The sequence below is a fragment of the Eriocheir sinensis genome, chromosome 21 (assembly GCF_024679095.1).
Source record: "Eriocheir sinensis breed Jianghai 21 chromosome 21, ASM2467909v1, whole genome shotgun sequence".
NCBI lineage: Eukaryota > Metazoa > Arthropoda > Malacostraca > Decapoda > Varunidae > Eriocheir > Eriocheir sinensis.
This window is the reverse complement of record NC_066529.1, coordinates 1565648-1585000: the sequence shown is the minus strand read 5'-3', so window position 1 is coordinate 1585000 and position 19353 is coordinate 1565648. Positions and strand designations below refer to the sequence as shown.

The 19353-nt window shown below is 41.7% G+C and overlaps 1 long non-coding RNA gene across 1 annotated transcript in view; it reads left to right on the top strand.

Annotated features, from left to right (window-relative positions):
* Positions 1–6588, top strand: part of LOC127001494 (uncharacterized) — a 34145-nt gene extending 27557 nt beyond the window's left edge. Inside the window, exon 4 of the long non-coding RNA XR_007755311.1 lies at positions 6515–6588. This is a non-coding gene — a long non-coding RNA (uncharacterized LOC127001494). The remainder of the gene's footprint in view (positions 1–6514) is intronic.
* The last annotated feature ends 12765 nt before the right edge of the window (positions 6589–19353 follow it).

Sequence of the window (19353 nt, the reverse complement as noted above, 5' to 3'; positions counted from 1 at the left end):
TCCCCCTTCCTACTTCTAAAGCGTTTTATATTCTCATCTTTTTTGGGGGTTCTTCAGCGATATAATCTCTTCGTCTAGGCGTGGGAGAAAGAGTTCGCTGTCATACTTATTAGGAAATAATACTTATATCACAAATAATCTCTTTTTTACTCCCTTTTCTTTACATTTTGCCTTGCCAAGTGTGCTGATATAAATAATTGTTGCTTGAGTAATATTATTTTTACATTTTTTGTGCGCGGCAGCTTGCATTCCTGTTTTTACAAATTTATAACTTGACGTAATGCACATCTTTTATATCATTATCTACTCCCCTTTCCCTTTTGATGTTTCTAGTATATATGCACTACACATCCTTCAGTAAACCGTATGTAGCGGTACAAGTGAGATACTCCTGAATATGTATTTAAAATCTGGTATTCTATTACATTTCTCATCAACTTCGCTCCCGGTGCTATTTTCAGCAAACTTTTAAATCCGATTTTTATATATCCTTCCCGCACTTATATTAGGCTCTCCTTTGCATCCTTCATTTGGAAATATTATTCGTATATCAGCCGTGATAACCTGCCTTATTGAATTTGATTGCTCCTTTTCGAATCTTTCAAGCAGGGCTTCCAAAATTTGTGTTTGAGGTCCTTGTCACTTTCCATATAAAGTTATTATGTATTCTTATACAGTTGTCGCTGTATTGAAAGTTACTCTATTTTTTCTGTCCCCTGCTGCCTTCCGGTGCAACACTTTGCTCGAGTTACAATTGGAGTCAAAGTTAGGAGGCAACATTTCAGTGCTCAGACACTTGACATCGGCTAAAAACAGCAAGGAGTCGATTGAAGCTGAACTCGGAACACGGCGTTCTTATATTCTTTTGATATTGCTATTTTTATTCTATTTTCATTCCTATTTCATGTTTTGCCTATGATTATGCTGTTATTTTTGTGTTTATTTGTGTTTGATCTTGCTGTTGAGGTGTGTGTGTGTGTGTGTGTGTGTGTGTGTGTGTGTGTGTGTGTGTGTGTGTGTGTGTGTGTGTTTAATGAGCTGTAGAGGAGCCAGTTTGTCCAAGTTGCATTGTTGTTGTTGCGTTTTGTTCATAATCTTTTTTATCTTTCTTGTATATTACTTTGGATATGGGAAGTATATCCATTGCTTTATTTCATACTTTTTTTTCTTCTATGTCCTTATCCCCCTGTCTTCTCTCCACGAAAATATATGATTCTCTCTCTTTTTCTTCGCCTATTTTTGCCCCAAACTTCACCCTTCAACACTCCTGCAAGACCTCGCCCGTCATGCCGTATCGCCACACTCACCTCGTACCACCTTTGTCTCCTTCCTTCGTCTCTTCTTATGGGCCTTTTATCGCCTCGCGTTTCCCAGGCCTCAACGCCACCTCGCCCTCCCTCGCGTGCCACACACCACTCGATTTGTGTCAGAGCTTTCTTTTAAAATTCTTCTTTCATGCTTCTCTCGGCTCTCTCTACATTGACTGTCTTTTCCTCCTCTGGTTCTATTCCTCATTCATTCATTCACCACCCCCATCCCCCACACACACTGCATTTCGTCATCTCTTGTGCTAATGGAGGGTGTTTGAATCTTTCATTCACTGTTTTAAGACCGGCACCACTAAACCGTGGAGCTCATCATTCCTTGGTGATACGCTTTCCTCAGTCCTTTGCAGCGTGAAGGAAAACTCCTCAGCTGAAGAAATCTTTTCTGACTTTGTTTCCATGTTTTCGCCTCCAGAAAGTTTTTCATCTTAAAGAAATAGCTGGACCTTGTGGAATACCTTGGTTCCCATTTCCTGCTCATGTCCTCAGTCTTTTGCTTTGCTCTTTGTCGATTTCTTGTCTGTTTCTCTGTTCGTCTGTCTCCCCGAAACATCGTCTCATCGTTAACTCCCTTCGTGGCTTCCGTTTTTCCCCCACTACTCTGTTCTGTGCACTTGGCGCGGATCACGAACATATCCGTAAGCGTAGCTGCTTTTAGACTATATATATATATATATATATATATATATATATATATATATATATATATATATATATATATATATATATATATATATATATATATATAGACACACACACACACACACACACACACACACACACACACACACACACACACACACACACATACATACATACATACACACATATATATATATATATATATATATATATATATATATATATATATATATATATATATATATATATATATATATATATATATATATATATATATACACGTAAGGTTGTAATCGTAGCTGTATGACAAATTTTCTCTTTATTAATCTCTGCATCGCACGTTAATATCGAAAGTAGATTGACACCCAAAAGTATGCAAAGAAACGCATTCATCAATATCCAGTTAAAGTGAAAAGTGATAGTATTGCATAGCAGCAAAGGATCATATCAGTATGAAGGTATTATCAAAAAGAGACATTTGTGCATCTCTGGATTTAGGTCAGCAGCTTAGTTGCAGCCAGCCTTCTTATCCCCTCCTATTTTGACTGTTAGAAGACCGTTTGTAGCCACAAAACACATACATCGAACTAAAAAAACATACCAAAATTTTTGCTTGGCCCACACTGGCGCGCTCCAGTTTGACCAGGTTAACAATTCTCGAAGCTGCCTGAAGCACAGTCCGGGAAACTGCGTAGCTCAGAAAAAAAGATATATACATCGTTTTTGCATCGGTCAGATATTTCTGTGAAAACGGTGGTCATTATCCCCGGGGCGGCGGCGCGGCGGGGCGGCGTGTGGGTGGCTGAGCCCCCAACGGAGGGGCGTTCCGACGCGGGGTCTTGTGATGCACTACCGTCGCCCGCTATATGAAGTGAGGCCCTTAACTGAGGATTATAACTTAATCAAATAAAGCTTCGAAGCTGTGGTCTTAGCGTTTGTAGAGCAAGAAACCCCAGGAATTATTAAAAATGAATGGAGATAGAGGCTAACACTGCATGTAACGTGAGTCTATCTATGTATCCCTATCTGTCTGTCTATCTGTGTATCTACCTACCTACCTATCTATCTATCTGTCTATCTATCTATCTATCTGTGTATCTACCTACTTACCTATCTCTCTCTCTCTCTCTCTCTCTCTCTCTCTCTCTCTCTCTCTCTCTCTCTCTCTCTCTCTCTCTCTCTCTCTCTCTCTCTCTCTCTCTCTCTCTCTCTCTAGATAGATAGATAGATAGATAGATAGATAGATTTAACTATCTATCTACCTAAATGGATATGGATATGGATATGGATGAATAGAGATAAATAGCTTTCTTGAAATGCTTAACTGCACTCTCATTGTTTTTTCTGGCGCTGTAATCCTCTTGGCTGAATCTCATTTCAGCGTTTCACAGCACGTTGCCAGGAATGTTTTAGCGGAATGAGGAACAAACGGAGGAGATGCTAAAAGGGTAGTGCGGAGTAGGGATGCGCACAGAGATGATGAATTCCATTTGTTAGATGAAAGAGGAAGAAAAGTTATAGATGGTCCCTTTGAGCTTAGAAAAAAATGTGAAGGGGCGAGACAAAGTGCTTACGAAACACTGTGGACTAGTAGTTTAAAAGAAAGATTAGTCTTAGACGTTAAACAATGCAAAGACTAAGGCAATATAATTTATTATTATTATTATTATTATTATTATTATTATTATTATTATTATTATTATTATTATTATTATTATTATTATTATTATTATTATTATTATTATTATTATTATTATTATTATTAGTTGTAGTAGTAGTGGTAGTAGTAGTAGTAGTAGTAGTAGTAGTAGTAGTAGTAGTAGTAGTAGTAGTGGTAGTAGTAGTGGTAGTAGTAGTAGTAGTAGTAGTAGTAGTAGTAGTAGTAGTAGTAGTAGTAGTAGTAGTAGTAGTAGTAGTAGTAGTAGTCATTATTTTTATTATGTCAAATCACGTGAGCTCCCCGACAGGGTGGATGGAGGTCTCACGTGGCAGCCCCACGAAACACCCGGAACGCGGTGGAGGAGCAGAAGTTGCATCGGATATGACACAGATTAAACACAAAATTACTATTATCATTAAATAAAGTAAAATGAACACTAATTAAAAGACAAAAAGAAATAAACTTAAAAATAATAACGTGAGTGGCCGCTCCAGAAGATCCAACAAAGAGGTAGAGTCGACACTCGGGCCCACGTGAGCCAGCCACCCGGCCATGGGCGCCGAGGGGCAGGCAGATAAACAGTAAACCGTCTATAAAAAAACACTGTATTTTGTTTTCGTTGCTTTTTCTAATTACTAGCGCCACAATGCTGATGTGGCTGTGTGGCGGCGAGTCGGAGCTATGGCACTGGGAGGGTGTTAGGGTGTCGAGACTTAGGAGTTTACGTCTCGGATCTTTCACCTCGGCTGAGTCACGAAACAACTCCGTGACTGTGATGAATGATCTCCGAAGTAAAGTAACGAGTATTTTATCTAAATTGCATCGCAAAACACTGACTGCATATCGCTCTCTGAATAGTGCCCGCGCCTTGAAAATGTTGGCAAAAGTTTAATGGTGTGGACGATAAAAATGTAAATGCATTTTATTTGTGTGCGCGCAACCACATGCATACAAGCCCCCATTCATACATGCGTACTGCACACCCACACCCACACCCACACACACACACACACACACACCTCCCCTGCTTGGGCCTCTTGCATCAACAAGTCCCAACAGGGTCTAGTGGGGGGAGCACAAAAGCGGGCGTGCAAACAGATCCTCATGACCACCCCATGACGGTCACTCGCCCAGTTGAAGCTGTCCACCCTTCAGTACCGCTATCAAGTATATCTGATGAGGCTTGGGACCTCACTCCTCAGCACCCAGCGGCACCGACACCTGCTGCTCCCCTCCCCTCCCTCACCCAACTCGAACTACCCGACACCACAACACCCTTCAGCCCATCCGAGCACGCACAAACAGATATCGACACAGTGGTCTTTATCGTGAAAGTCATGATCACACTACACACACACACACACACACACACACACACACACACACACACACACACACACACACACACACACACACACACACACACACACACACACACACACACACACACACACACACACACACACACACACACACACACACACACACACACACACACACACACACACACACACACACACACACACACACACACACACACACGCCTTCGCCAGCATTAGATATATATTTCACCTACCCCCTGGCTCGACACACTACTCCCACCTTCCACACCCCATCACAGTTTGTTGTAGTACTCCATTTTAGTATTTTGTAAATGTTCAGCTGAAAGCCTGCCAAGCAGTAAGTAAATAATTTATTATTATTATTATTATTATTATTATTATTATTATTATTATTATTATTATTATTATTATTATTATTATTATTATTATTATTATTATTATTATTATTATTATTACACACATTGACAGTAGCAGTAACAACAGTCGCAATTGTAGCAGCAATAACAAGAGCAATAGGAGCAACAACAACAGCAAAAGCAGCACTAGCAACAGCAGCAAGCAGAAGTATCACCAGTAGTAATAGCATGAACGGTAGCAGCATCAATAAATCCAATTGCAAGAAAAACTAGAAAAGTCTGCAGCAGTGACAGGAATCTAACACTATCTACCACCTCCACTCCTACCACACACTGCACTGCCCTAGCGTGCTGGTGGTGAGGATTGTTTAGACGTCATGGAAGAGGATTTGACAAATGAGCACGCTATGACTTCGAGAGGCAGTAGGCAAGAGGCACTTTCCTATCAATTCAGACTTATCCTTTACGCAGAGTCTGAAGCAGGTTGAGCGTGTTTGCTTCTAGATTGTCGTGAGGCAGGCGCAGGAAGTAAAAAGTAACGGAGCACGAAAGGGAAGAGAAGGCCGATAGCTGTGCGCCGTCAGAGGACAAGGCAAGGACCTCACTGTTGGTGGCAGGGAGGGTGTAGTGACGCTGCTCCTCCAAGTAATATTGGAACTTGGTAACATAGGAGACCATAAACCTTTCCCTCCTTTCAGATTGGTATGAGCGAGCGAACGAGAGAGAGAGAGAGAGAGAGAGAGAGAGAGAAGAAGGGAACATAAGAAATCAGTAGACGTTCTCTCGGCCTACATAAGGCAGCTCTTGTAGACCCGTCACTATCTAAGCTTCCCTTCCATGAATGTGTCAGACCTGTTCTTGAAGGTGTTATATTTTTTTTGCATCATCGAAAACAGCTAGTGGGCATAACTATAAAACAAACAAAAACAAAAGCCAGTTAAGCGCTCGTCCAATAGAACCGTAAAGAATGAAACTCCAAAAGAAAGGTCATTTATACTCTTTACATGGCTGCTAAATTTTTACTTTATATTTGTTTCCGAATCCTTGCGAATGTCTATATTGAATCATACTTTGTCAGTCTTCAAATCATTATAGTCCTTCTTCATCCATTTGTATCAGCACAACTAACTTTTCTGCAGGATTCACAACACGATTCTAACCGCCACTTTCCCTCCCTCCCCTCGCCAGGAGGCCAGGGCGGCGCAGCGGAGGGCGATGACGCAGCAGCGGTTGCGGCGGTGCATCGCAGGTGAGTGGGTCAGTGTTCCATTTTGGTCTGTGTGTCTGTGCGAGTCTAGGTTAATTCTCTGTCTGTCTGTCTGGATTTCTGATTGCCTGTCTGTCTGTCTGTTTGTCTGTCTGCATGTATGTATGTATGTTTGTATACTCTCTCTCTCTCTCTCTCTCTCTCTCTCTCTCTCTCTCTCTCTCTCTCTCTCTCTCTCTCTCTCTCTCTCTCTCTCTCTAATCAAGTTAGTATATTCGTAAACATTTACAATTTTACTCACAGACGCACGACACACACACACACACACACACACACACACACACACAAACAAGTTTTTATTCCGCTTTTTTTTTTTTTTTTTCGTAGTGCGGCAGAATCTAATAATGAACTAATAATAATGCCGAAAACACACATTAAACTTTGAATCGCAACAGTGAAAATGCGGGACATATTTTTCGTCATGGTAACATATTTACTTGCGCATAAACCCACAATGTGTATTATTATATTATAGCGGGATTATTTTCTCTAACGTGGCTCTGCATATATTTGGCCTAGTTTCACCTGTCAGTGTGTGTGTGCGTGCGTGTGTGTGTGTGTGTGTGTGTGTGTGTGTGTGTGTGTGTGTGTGTGTGTGTGTGTGCGAGGACGTGTTTGTCTGTGTCTTTTTAATTTTTGCACAGTTTTTCTTTCTCTTGCTCTTGTTCATGTGCATACGAAATCATATTGTTTGCCCGTTGTCTTTACGCACGAGTGTATTTATGGAATATATGAAAGTCTGCTGATATTCGAGTGTGTGCTCGTGTGTGTTTGTGTGTGTGTGTGTGTGTGTGTGTGTGTGTGTGTGTGTGTGTGTGTGTGTGTGTGTTGATCAACCGGCGGCCTCTCCGTCGAGGCTGTTTCCTATATACATGCATTGTTTTATGTCTGTCTCCTCAGTGATTTATTTATATCTTCATGGTGTGTCTTTGTCTTGGCCTTCTCATAAAGTACACTGTTCTTTTTATCTGGTCCTGCCCACCAATGCCTTCTTAAATCTCTTGGTATTGTCGTTTTTCTTCTACGACATACAATTAAAGAGGTTTCGGGACTTGCCGTTGTGACCGAATTGAGAGCAACGTGGTATATGGGCCTATATAGTGGAGCGAACTGTTTCTTTTTCCAGTCTGTAGTCTATGCCGGATGACGTCACCCTGTCAACATTATAACCTGTGTTATAAACATTTTTGTGATCGCATGCAAGTGCTTATTCGTGATATCACTTCGGATCTCAAACTGGAGCACTCATTCTGGAAATCGGCAACGGAAAAAATTGAAATACTTCAGTAAGGCCATGCCAACGAAGAACTGTATAGGACGAGCTGTTTTGAGTGACGCACTTTAGAATGGACAATGTCATTAGAGGACGACGCGAGGGCTGGGTGACCCATCAGGAGCACATCATCCCCAAAAATGTAAAAAAAAAAAAAAAAAAAAAAAAAAGAATTATGCATCTGAATTATCGGGTATCATCATAAAGAATGTGTAGCTGAAATTTTCGTATCATTTGGACCATAAATTTCGGTGCAAACGACCTGAACTGTGGCGTGATGACGACTGGTACTCCTGTCAACAGGATGTTGAAATCGCGTGGGTGTTTGGGTCACACCAACCCTCTCATCGCTTCTCCCCGTACTATCCGGATTTGGCATCTTCTGATGACTTTCTCTTCCCGAAGATGAAGTTCAAGCAGGAGAGATACCGTTTCGACACCGTATAGGATCCAACGTCAATCACAGATGGTTCTCGACATGCTTAAAAACTGAGACTTTCTGAGAGCTTTCGTGCGTGGCAGAAGTGCTGAGAGCGGTTCGTCGCTGAGCAAGGTGACCACTTGGAAGAGGAGTGCGACAGAATACAAATTAGGGTGGGTGGGTTGCATTATATGGGCGTAGTCTCGCAACTTTTTTACCTCACCCCGCGTATATCTGGTCTCTATGTCTATGTCTATCTCTCGCGTATCTCTATGTCCTGTCGTCTCTTTCCTTGCATTGCCTCCCGCCATGCTCCGCCTTTGACCTTTCTTCTCCGCCATGTCGATTCCTTCCCTTGCTTCCCTCCCGTCATTGCCTCCTTTGACCTTTCTTCCCATCCTGTCGATTCTCTCCCTTGCCTCCCTCCCGTCATTGCCTCCCTCCCGTCATTGCCTCCCTCCCGTCATTACCTCCCTCCCGTCATTACCTCCCGTCATTACCTCCCTCCCGTCATTGCCTCCCTCCCGTCATTACCTCCCTCCCGTCATTACCTCCCGTCATTACCTCCCTCCCGTCAATACCTCCCTCCCGTCATTACCTCCCTCCCGTCATTGCCTCCCTCCCGTCATTGCCTCCCTCCCGTCATTACCTCCCTCCCGTCATTGCCTCCCTCCCGTCATTACCTCCCTCCCCTCATTACCTCCCTACCGTCATTGCCTCCCTCCCCTCATTACCTCCCCTCCGGTCATAGCCTCCCCTCCCGTCATGGTCCCCCACTCTCCCACTGACCTCTCCTTGCCTCCTTACCTCTGTACCGTTCCATGTTGCGTCCACAAACCCATCCCAACTTTGCGCCGTAAACACCCAAGTTGTGTAAGTGCTATTCTGCGTGCGTCCCTACCCCTCTCCTGCCCTCCCTCCCTCCTTCACTCTCTCTCCCCCGACGTCACTCACTTGTTCCCTTGCCTCCTCGCGCTGTCTCCCTCCCTCCCTCCTTCTCTCTTCGTATATCCTTTCTACTATTTTCTGGATTTCTGTCGGTTCGTGTGCCTGTCTGTCTTTCGTTTGTCCATATGTCTGTCTGGCCATCTTTCTCTGCCTGTCTATCCGTCTCTCTCTGTCTCCGTGTTTGTCTCTGTCTGTCAGTGTTTGTTTTTGTTTTTGTTTGTTTCTGTTTTATGTTTGTCTTTCAATTTATAAGTCTTTCATTGTACACACACACACACACACACACACACACACACACACACACACACACACACACACACACACACACACACACACACACACACACACACACACACACACACACACACACACATATTTATTTTCCTAATGCCTTCCATTCCACTTCTTTCCTCGTTTCCTTAGTTTCATATCTCAACCTTACTCTTCCTGTGACAGCCAGCCGTCATTATTTCCTGCTTCCCGTCAGATTCTTCTTAAGACAACCCCTCAACCGGCAGTTACATCACCTCCACTTCCCCTCCTCCTCCCTAAGCACCGATGCACGTAACTCCGCTCACCTGGTCTTAACATTATTACTTCCTCGTCAGCAGTCTAGTTATTTACATGTTCAACCTCTTGCCTTGATGCCCACTCCGGAAATTCACGGTTCTCCATCACTTTAATCCCTTTTCTCGTAGCTTCTCCATTTTTCCGTTCCCTTCCCGTCGGCGTTCAGTCCCCGGGATTCAGCTTCACTCCTCTCAGATTGCACCAGTTTATTGTCGGTAACGTTTGTTCTTTTATTTTCCCCCTTTGTGCATTTACGTTGCTGCTGTTGATTAATCCTCCCGAGTGGAGTTCCAGTGCAAATGTCCGGAGCTTGTAGGAGAAAACTATTTTGTGCGTCATAATTTATTAGCATCAGGAATAGAAAACTTCTGCCAAGGGAAAAGGGATATCCATGGTGTTTTCTGCCCCGTTGAGAAATTGTTGAAGGGGAGGTTTGTGTCCTGCAGATGAGATTGAACACACACACACACACACACACACACACACACACACACACACACACGAGGGAGAGGGAGAGGGAGAGGGAGAGGGGAGGGAGGGAGGAAGGAAGGAAGGAAGGAAGGAAGGAAGGAAGGAAGGAAGGAAGGAAGGAAGGAAGGAAGGAAGGAAGAGAGAGAGAGAGAGAGAGAGAGAGAGAATCTAGAACCGTGCTTCCTCATGCCACCATTTATTTTCCGAAAACATATCGCATGGCTGACGCAATTATGCACATATTGACTTTTTCGCCCTTTCTCCTTCTCTCTTTCTCTGCCGGCGCCTCCATTTGTCTTGAGAGGAAAAAATTTCACAGTCTTGCAGAGGATTTTCCCGAGTCTAGTCCCCAATATTGCAAGAACCGTTCCCCCTCCCTCTCTCCTTCCACGTCTCTCCCCTCCTCGCCCACACGCCCCTTGGTCGTGTGGCCCTGGCCGGCGCAGTCCGAGGGGTATGCAATTTTGATGAGAATTTCAAATTCCTTACTCTCTTTTCCTCTGGTGAAGTTAGAATTTTCCACCTCATCGTCTGAGGGTTGGCTGACAAACCAGTTACCACATTCGGTCAACAGAACATCGGTTAAAAATTTTAGATTCTTCAGTATTATTTTTCTTAAAACATTTATTTCTTGAAAATCATTCACTAAAGTAGTTCCAAACATTTTTTGTTGGAAAGTTTACTTGTTTGTCTCAGATCATATCAGGAGACTATAACGGCCCCATTGAAACCCGTCCTATTGCTCTGAGGAAGTTGCTGGTCACAAGGTTTCTTACCGAACCCATTCTGGCGATCATGGGCTCAGACAGTGAGCATGTTCTATTTTGATGCAGATCCACAGATGGCAAATCTTTGTCCACTTTCGCTTGACCTGGCGTTTGTGTGTGTGTGTGTGTGTGTGTGTGTGTGTGTGTGTGTGTGTGTGTGTGTGTGTGAGAGAGAGAGAGAGAGAGAGAGAGAGAGAGAGAGAGAGGAATCTTATCGTGGCCAGATATTTGAAGACCCACCATAACTTGCAGGTCCCTGACACAAAGTTCTGTTCGTTAAGAGGCTAATTCGTATTCTGAGTCTGTCGTCAAGACGCTTGGTGCAGTCAGCAAAGGCGTTCATGCCACTTCATTAACCTCATGCATATCATTCACAGCTCTCTATGATACTGGTGGAATATAGCCTCATGATCCTGAAGCTGTTGCCGTTGATTAATCCTTCCGAGTGGAGTTGCAGTGAAAATGTCCGGAGCTTGTAGGAAAAAACTACTTTGTGCGTCATAATTTATTAGCATCAGGAATAGAAAACTTCTGCCGAGGGAAAAGGGATGTTCATAGCTGTATAGTGTTTTCTGCCCCGTTGAGAAATAGGTGAAGGGGAGGTTTGTGTCCTGCAGATGAGATTGAACACACACACACACACACACACACACACACACACACACACACACACACTGACACTAAAAAGATGTTATGTACTCAGCATTCTAAAAACAAGTCGCACATGACGTCCTAGATATAAAAAAAATAATCGAATTTTTTGAGAGGCAAATCCCCGGGGGATATCGAAGTTGTTTCCTTCTTTTTCCAAAATCTATGAAACACGAAGATTTTTACTATTTCCTCTCAGTAACTTCAGTCGTGTCCTTTAGTTTTACCACCAGTGAAGAGAGAGAGAGAAGGAGAGAGAGGGAGAGAGGGAGAGTTTCGTGGGGAGGGGGGGGGGGGGGGTTAGAAACAGGCAAAAAGTAAATATGGAAGGGTCGAGAGAGGATAGAGTGATATCACAAAGAGAAAAAATGTATCCAATATCGTGCCGCATCTACTTCAAATTCGCGGGAGCCTTGACCACTCTTTCGGCAAACGAACAAGCGAGTAGAGGAGGGAGACATAACTCATATTTTCAGGGACTTTGAGACAAACACCCGAGGGACCACAGAAGAAGTAAATGTCATATGTCCACTCACCCAGTTGTTTTAAGTGTGTCGTGTCTGTGTGTGTGTGGGGGGGGGGTAATGTTGGACCAAATGGTTTTATATAAGACAAATGTGCAGGAAGCGACATTTTATCCGGCAATTTGAAAAGACTGCTACAAACACTCAAACGTAGATAAAAGAAGAATGAGGAGTGATGAAATTTTTACTTGTGACGCGCCGTGATAGAAACGGAGGGAGGGGAGGTGACGGGGCCGGGGTGAATGGAAGAAAAATACAAAACTGTAGAAAAATAAAACTACATTTGAAGCGGAACCGATGGGCGGACAGCGATAGATAGATAGATAGATTGATAGATAAACCGATTAATTTATTGAGAGAGAGAGAGAGAGAGAGAGAGAGAGAGAGAGAGAGAGAGAGAGAGAGAGAGAGAGAGAGAGAGAGAGAGAGAGAGAGAGAGAGAGAGAGAGAGACTACCGAGGCCTCAAGAAACTGAATCTGTTCCCTAAACTTCCTTAACAAAATGTCTCACAAAACGGGATTGAATTTTCTCCTATTAGCCGAGAGGCAGGAGTTGGAAGCAGAAAAGAAGGAGAAGAGGAAGGGGAAGAAGAAGAAGAAGAAGAAGAAGAAGGAGGAGGAGGAGGAGGAGGAGGATTACTATATGAAACGAATAAAAAAAAAGTTAACACAAATGGAAGAAGTAATAAGAAAGAAAAAAATTAGTGAAACATTTTGGAGGAAAAGTAAATGAAGAAAAAATCAAAAGAAACGAAGAAATAGAGAAGGAAGTTTTAGAACGTAGAAACAAAATAGAAAAGTAAAGGAAGTTGACTGAAAAGGAAGAAGAGGAAACGTTAATATCCTCCTCCTCCTCCTCCTCCCGAGGAGGAGGAGGAGGAGGAGGAGGAGGAAACATAGAAAACATTAAAACATGGACGACCAGGCAGCAGAAAGCCTTTTTCTAAATGCGAGGCTGCCTTCTTCGTCAGCCCAGCCTCTAGAGTGACCTGCGGAAGGAATTAAGTACTTCTGTACGTACTCTCGGATACGTCTCGTTCACTCCTGACGCAGCGAAGTGATGACCAATGCGATTCTTAATTAAAGGAGTTGATTCTTACTGCAGTAACTACTTTTGGAGGAAGGCTGTTCCAGTGACGGAAAATTCTATAGAGATATAACTCCTGCCGATATCTATACTGCGTCGCTTTGCTTGAATTACCGTTGTTTCTTGTTTTCAGGTTAGTTTGTAGCTCGATGAGTTTTGAGTGATTGATGTTGCTGAACTTGTTCAGGTACTTGAAGACTTGTATCAGGTCACCCCTCAATCATTTCTTTTTCTAATTTGAAGAGGTTGGGTTTCAGTTTTCATAAATATCCTGGAACAAATCCAGTAAGTTGTTAAACATGATCGCTTATTCCTGAAACCGTGATGGGCATCTGAAGTTATACTGTTGTTTTCAAGAAGCTTGACGAGTTTATAAGGAGGAGGAGGAGGAGGAGAAGAAGAAGAAGAAGAAGAAGAAGAAGAAGAAGAAGAAGAAGAAGAAGAAGAAGAAGAAGAAGAAGATGAAGAAGAAGAAAAAGGAGGAGGAGGAGGAGGAGGAAAATTTAAAGCAAGACAGAAAACTGTTGAAGAGGAAGAAGAAAAAGGGAGGAGAGGAAAAAGTAGAGCAGGAGAATATAGAATAACATTGATCAAGTTTTTGAACGTAAAAAAAGAATGGGAAACTATAAAGTGAAGTTGTTTCGAAAAGGAAGAAGAGGTAAAGTTAATATCTTTCGGTACCATTCCTCTCTGCAGGATTCCAAGAACTCTGCCGGTAGTGGCAAAACTGTTTTTATCTTTTCCTTTTCCTTTTTGCGGTCCAGGGCTGGTAGTGAAACCCTCTTGCATAATTCCAACGACGATCACCAGTGCAGAGAGAGAGAGAGAGAGAGAGAGAGAGGGAGAGGGAGAGGGAGAGAGAGAGAGACTTTGACATACATACAGACAGACAGACACTTTGAAAAAAAAAGTCTGAAATCATTCGACCTCGCTCAACACACTACAGTGATTTTCGAAAACGACTTGCTAGTTCAACAGACACAAGTTTATGAACAAAATAGGCACTACTTTTTTCATGAATAGGGTCTAATATTAATAAGGTAATAAGAGTAGTCACAAGGTTGGTGTATTTGCGTTTATTGTTGTAAACAATAGTCATATGAGGATGGTGAAAGTAAGTAGTAAATAGGTTCTCTGGAGCTCTCCTTATAGTCGTATGTATGTATGTATGTATGTTTGTGTGTATATATATATATAATATATATATATATATATATATATATATATATATATATATATATATATATATATATATATATATATATATATATATATATATATATATATATATATATATATATATATATATATATATATATATATATTTATTTATTTATTTATTTATTTATGTGTGCTTATGTATCCTTTTCCTCCTAGCCTTCCTCTTCCTCTTCTTTCCACGCCTCCTTCTCCTCCTCCTTTTACTTCTCTTTTACACTCTTTTGCCCTCTATCTACGTATCTTCCTCCATGTTTCCTCTTCTTCATTCTCCTCTTCCTTTCCTTGTTTTTCCTCTTTCTCTTCTTTTTTTCCACCACAGTCACTAATACCATCTCGTTCTCTTTTCATATTCTTCTCCTCCTCTTTAGAAATGGCATCAACAACTTAGATACAATTGAAATCCTCCTTATCAAAGTTTGCTGACGCCACCAAAGTGGGTGGGGGCTCCCACGACGTCCGATTGCGAAATCATCCAAAAGGACCTTGATCAAATTATACAGTGATCAGAAAAGGGGTACATGTCCTTTAATCCTGACAAATTTAAAGTTATGCACTTTCGGACTAGAAACAGTTACCACACATACAATATGCATGGACAGCCTCTGCAGGTCGTGCAAGAGGAATCGGGTCTTGGAGTCACCATCAGCAATGACCTGAAACATACAAACCACTGCAAAAAAAAAAAAAGAAAAAAAAAAAAAGTATAATAATACCAAAACTATGCCCGGATTCATAGCGAGGAACTTTGTGTACAAGACACTGGGAATAATGTTGCCTATATTACAACACAATGGTAAGATCTCACCTCGAATATGCAGTACAGTTCTGGTCCCCTCCTAATCACAGGAAAGACGGTGAATTATTTTATTCTACGCTTGAGGGCTCAGCCGTAGGAAGAATGACTCAGGCGACTCAACATCTCGCTAGAAAAGAGATTCTAACGAGGAAATCTTGTTCAGGTCTTCAAGCACCCGAAGAATATCAGTAACGTCGACCACTCAAGGTTTTTATTTTATGTATAAACTAGCTCAAGAAATAAGAACAACGGTCTACCCAAGCAAGACGATGTAATACAGACATTGGCAGGAGTTTCTTCTAAAACCTAGTCATTCGCCAATGGAACAACCTTCCTCTAGAATTAGTAAGAACAGAAGTCATTACCTCCTTTAAAAATCGCATCGACCGTTACTTCGTTGCAGAAGCAGTAAACTGAACATACGTACCGAAGTGTTTTGATCTGCTCTACAAGCACGAAGTGACTGTAACGCAAGTAAAATCATTGGAAAGGGGAGTCTCATAATGAACCGATAAGCTTCATGCTGCCTACCTTCTCATGTTTCCTCCTCCTCCTCCTCCCCCACCCCCCTAATCCTTCTTTTCTTCTCCCTAATCCCCTTTCTCGTCGTCTTCCTCCTCATCCTCGTCCTTCTCGTCCTCTTACTCCTCATTCTCGTTCTTCTCTCCCTCCACTTCGATTCGGGAAGAAATATTGCGCGTCGAAACTTTGGCTTGCGACTTCGTCCCGCTCGGCTTATTCCCGCGTGGAAAATAAAACCAAAACAGTAAAGAGAGAGAGAGAGAGAGAGAGAGAGAGAGAGAGAGAGAGAGAGAGAGAGAGAGAGAGAGAGATTCTTCTATAATGTTACATACTTACTTTAAGATATCTTGCGGAGGCGAGGAAAGATATGGAAAGGTCACGTAACATTATGTTCGCACTCCTACTAACCATTATCTTTACATTTTTGCCCGAAATCGTGCCAAATCTATTCTTCGACTTACCAAAAGCTCTTTCATGCATAGTAAATGTCAAAACCTTGCCTTTTCTATGTCTTCTAGAGACTTCTGGCACCTAGCCAAAAATATCTGCTCCAATTTCACTTCTTCATCTTTCCCGCCTCTTCTTAACCAAGACGGTAGCACTGCCATCTCATCTATCTCTAAGGCTGAACTCTTCTTTCAAACTTTCTGTAAAAACTCCACTCTGGTCGATTGTGGGCATATTCCTCCAACTCATCCCCCCTCTAACTCCTTTATGCCTGTTATTAAGATTCTTAAGAATGATGCTTTCTATGCCCTCTCTGTCCTCAAAGCTCAGAAGGCTTATGGACCTAATGGAGTGCCTCCTATTGTCCTTAAAAACTGTGCTGACACCCTGCCTGGTCAAACTTTTTCGCGTCTGCCTATCAACATCTACCTTTCCTTCCTGCTGGAAGTACGGCTTCATACAGCCTGTGCCTAAGAAGGGTAACCGTTCCAATCCCTCAAACTACCGCCCTATAGCTTTACTTTCTTGTCTATTTAAAGCTTTTGAATCAATCCTTAACCGGAAGATTCAAAAGCACCTTTCCACATCTGACCTTCTAACTGATCCCCGGTATGGGTTCCACAAGGGGCGTTCTACTGAAGATCTTCTTGCTCTCTTAACTGACTCTTGATCTTCGTCTCATCAGCTCTCCTCTTATTACTGATAGTCTTCTACCTCTTAAATTCCGCCGCAATGTTGCCTCTCTTTCCATCTTCTATCGATATTTTCACGCTGGCTGCTCTTCTGAACTTGCTAACTGCATGCCTCCCCCCCTCCCGCGGCTTCGCCGCACACGACTTTCTACTCAAGCTCATCTCTTTACTGTCGAAATCTCTTACGCACGAGTTAACCAGCATTTTCACTCTTTCATCCCTCACGCAGGTAAACTCTGGAACAATCTTCCTTCATCTGTATTTCCTCCTGCCAACGACATGAACTCTTTCAAGAGGAGGGTATCAGGGCACCTCTCCTCCCGAAATTGACCTCTCTTTCAGCCACTCCTCTGAATGCTCTTTATAGGAGCAGTGAGTAGCGGGCTTTTTTTTCATTATTGATTCCTTATTTTTGCCCTTGAGCTTTCCTCTGCTGTAATATATATATATATATATATATATATATATATATATATATATATATATATATATATATATATATATATATATATATATATATATATATATATATATATATATATTATTATTATTATTATTATTATTTGTGACTTTTCTTCTTTTTCTCTTTATTACTTTTATTATTATTATTATTATTATTATTATTATTATTATTATTATTATTATTATTATTATTATTATTATTATTATTATTATTATTATTATTATTATTATTATTATTATTATTATTATTATTATTATTATTATTATTATTATTACTTTTATTATTGTTGCTGTTGTTGTTGTTGTATTAGCATTATTATTACTAGTTTTTGTAGTGCTGTCATTATTTTTTATTATTTCTTTAAAGCACGATCATTATCATTTAAAGTACTTTATAATCCTTCTTACATATATAATTTTTCGAATGTAGCCGTTTGCTGATGCTTAAAATGTTGTAGGAGCCCGGCTCAGACATTAGCTGTCAAAACGCTCGCTCTGGGCCCTCCGCGCCCTGGCTGCCGGGCAGAGGGAGCACAGCGAGTCAAGGCGCTTTAATATGAATGACGTTTGGGCCACAGGTCTTGTCGCAGTCCCTCCGTCGATACTGAGGCAACTTGAACTGATGTGCGAAAATAATTCACCTTATTATCATTGCCTCTTCACCATCGTTTTCACAGGACTGTGTTCTTTTGCATTGAGATGGAGTGTTTCAATTTTACAGAATCGTCGTTATGGGGAATTCGCTTCGACGATGATTTTTTTTTTCAAAAATTTGTTTATTATAAACTTTTTTACAGGCAACTGTACTTTTGCTTGCGAAATTATTGTTTGAAGATGCTTAAGAAATTCATGTTACGAATCTCAGCGCCTTTCAATTAAGACTGAATCGGAATTTAGTGGAAAACTTTAGATTGGAAGTGATTTACAGTGGTGAAGGAAGGCGGGCGAGAGGAGTCGGCGGGGTGAGGGATGCAGGGGACGTGCACTAGCTTACTTTTTACTCTACGCTGAAAAAATGAGCATTTCATTTCCACTAGTGTTCATTTTGTTTTATCAATTTCTTGAATCTTAAATGGAAACGGTCTCTCTCTCTCTCTCTCTCTCTCTCTCTCTCTCTCTCTCTCTCTCTCTCTCTCTCTCTCTCTCTCTCTCTCTCTCTCTCTCTCTCTCTCTCTCTCTCTCTCTCTCTCTCTCTCTCTCTCTCTTCATTCCCTATTTATCTTCGTTACACTTGCATGATATTTTCTGCAGTCACTTCATAATATATTTCCCTGCCTCATATAAGGAATTTCTACCCCATCCCCTTCAAGGCGGAAAGGCTAGCTATATTTTCATGTGAAATCGGCCTTGTTTTAATCTACGTCAGTCAGGCAACGAATTAAGTGAGAGCCAGTAGTATTTTCTCTTTTTTGGTATGGAGCTGATTGATTGGGAAAGAGAGAGGGAAAGAGGGAAGGGTGAGGAAAATTAAAGAATGGAAAGAGTGGGCAGGAAGGGGGCAGGTGAGGGAAATGTATGGGTAGCGGTGCAGCTGTTCGGGGAAATGTATATGGCGTGATTAAACAGACATGCATGAGAGGAGTGGTCATATAGATGTTTGTTAGAGGGAAATTGTGAAGAGAATGAGTGTAAAGGGAATGAGAGTGTTTGGAAAGAAGATACGAGACAATTAGTGCATTTTCAATATATAAACAAACCTCTATAGGACTTTTTAAGGGGGAAGAAAGTGAAGAGTAGCTAGTATTTAATAGGAAGAAGTAGTATTGGGAGTATCAAGACACCTCTCCACGCGAAACTGACCTCTCTTTTGGCCTCTCTTTCTATTTTCTCATGTTGGGGCATCGTCTAGTTGGGGTTTTTGTTGTAGTTCTTATTTATTGCCCTTGAGCTGCCTCCATTGCTCTAAAA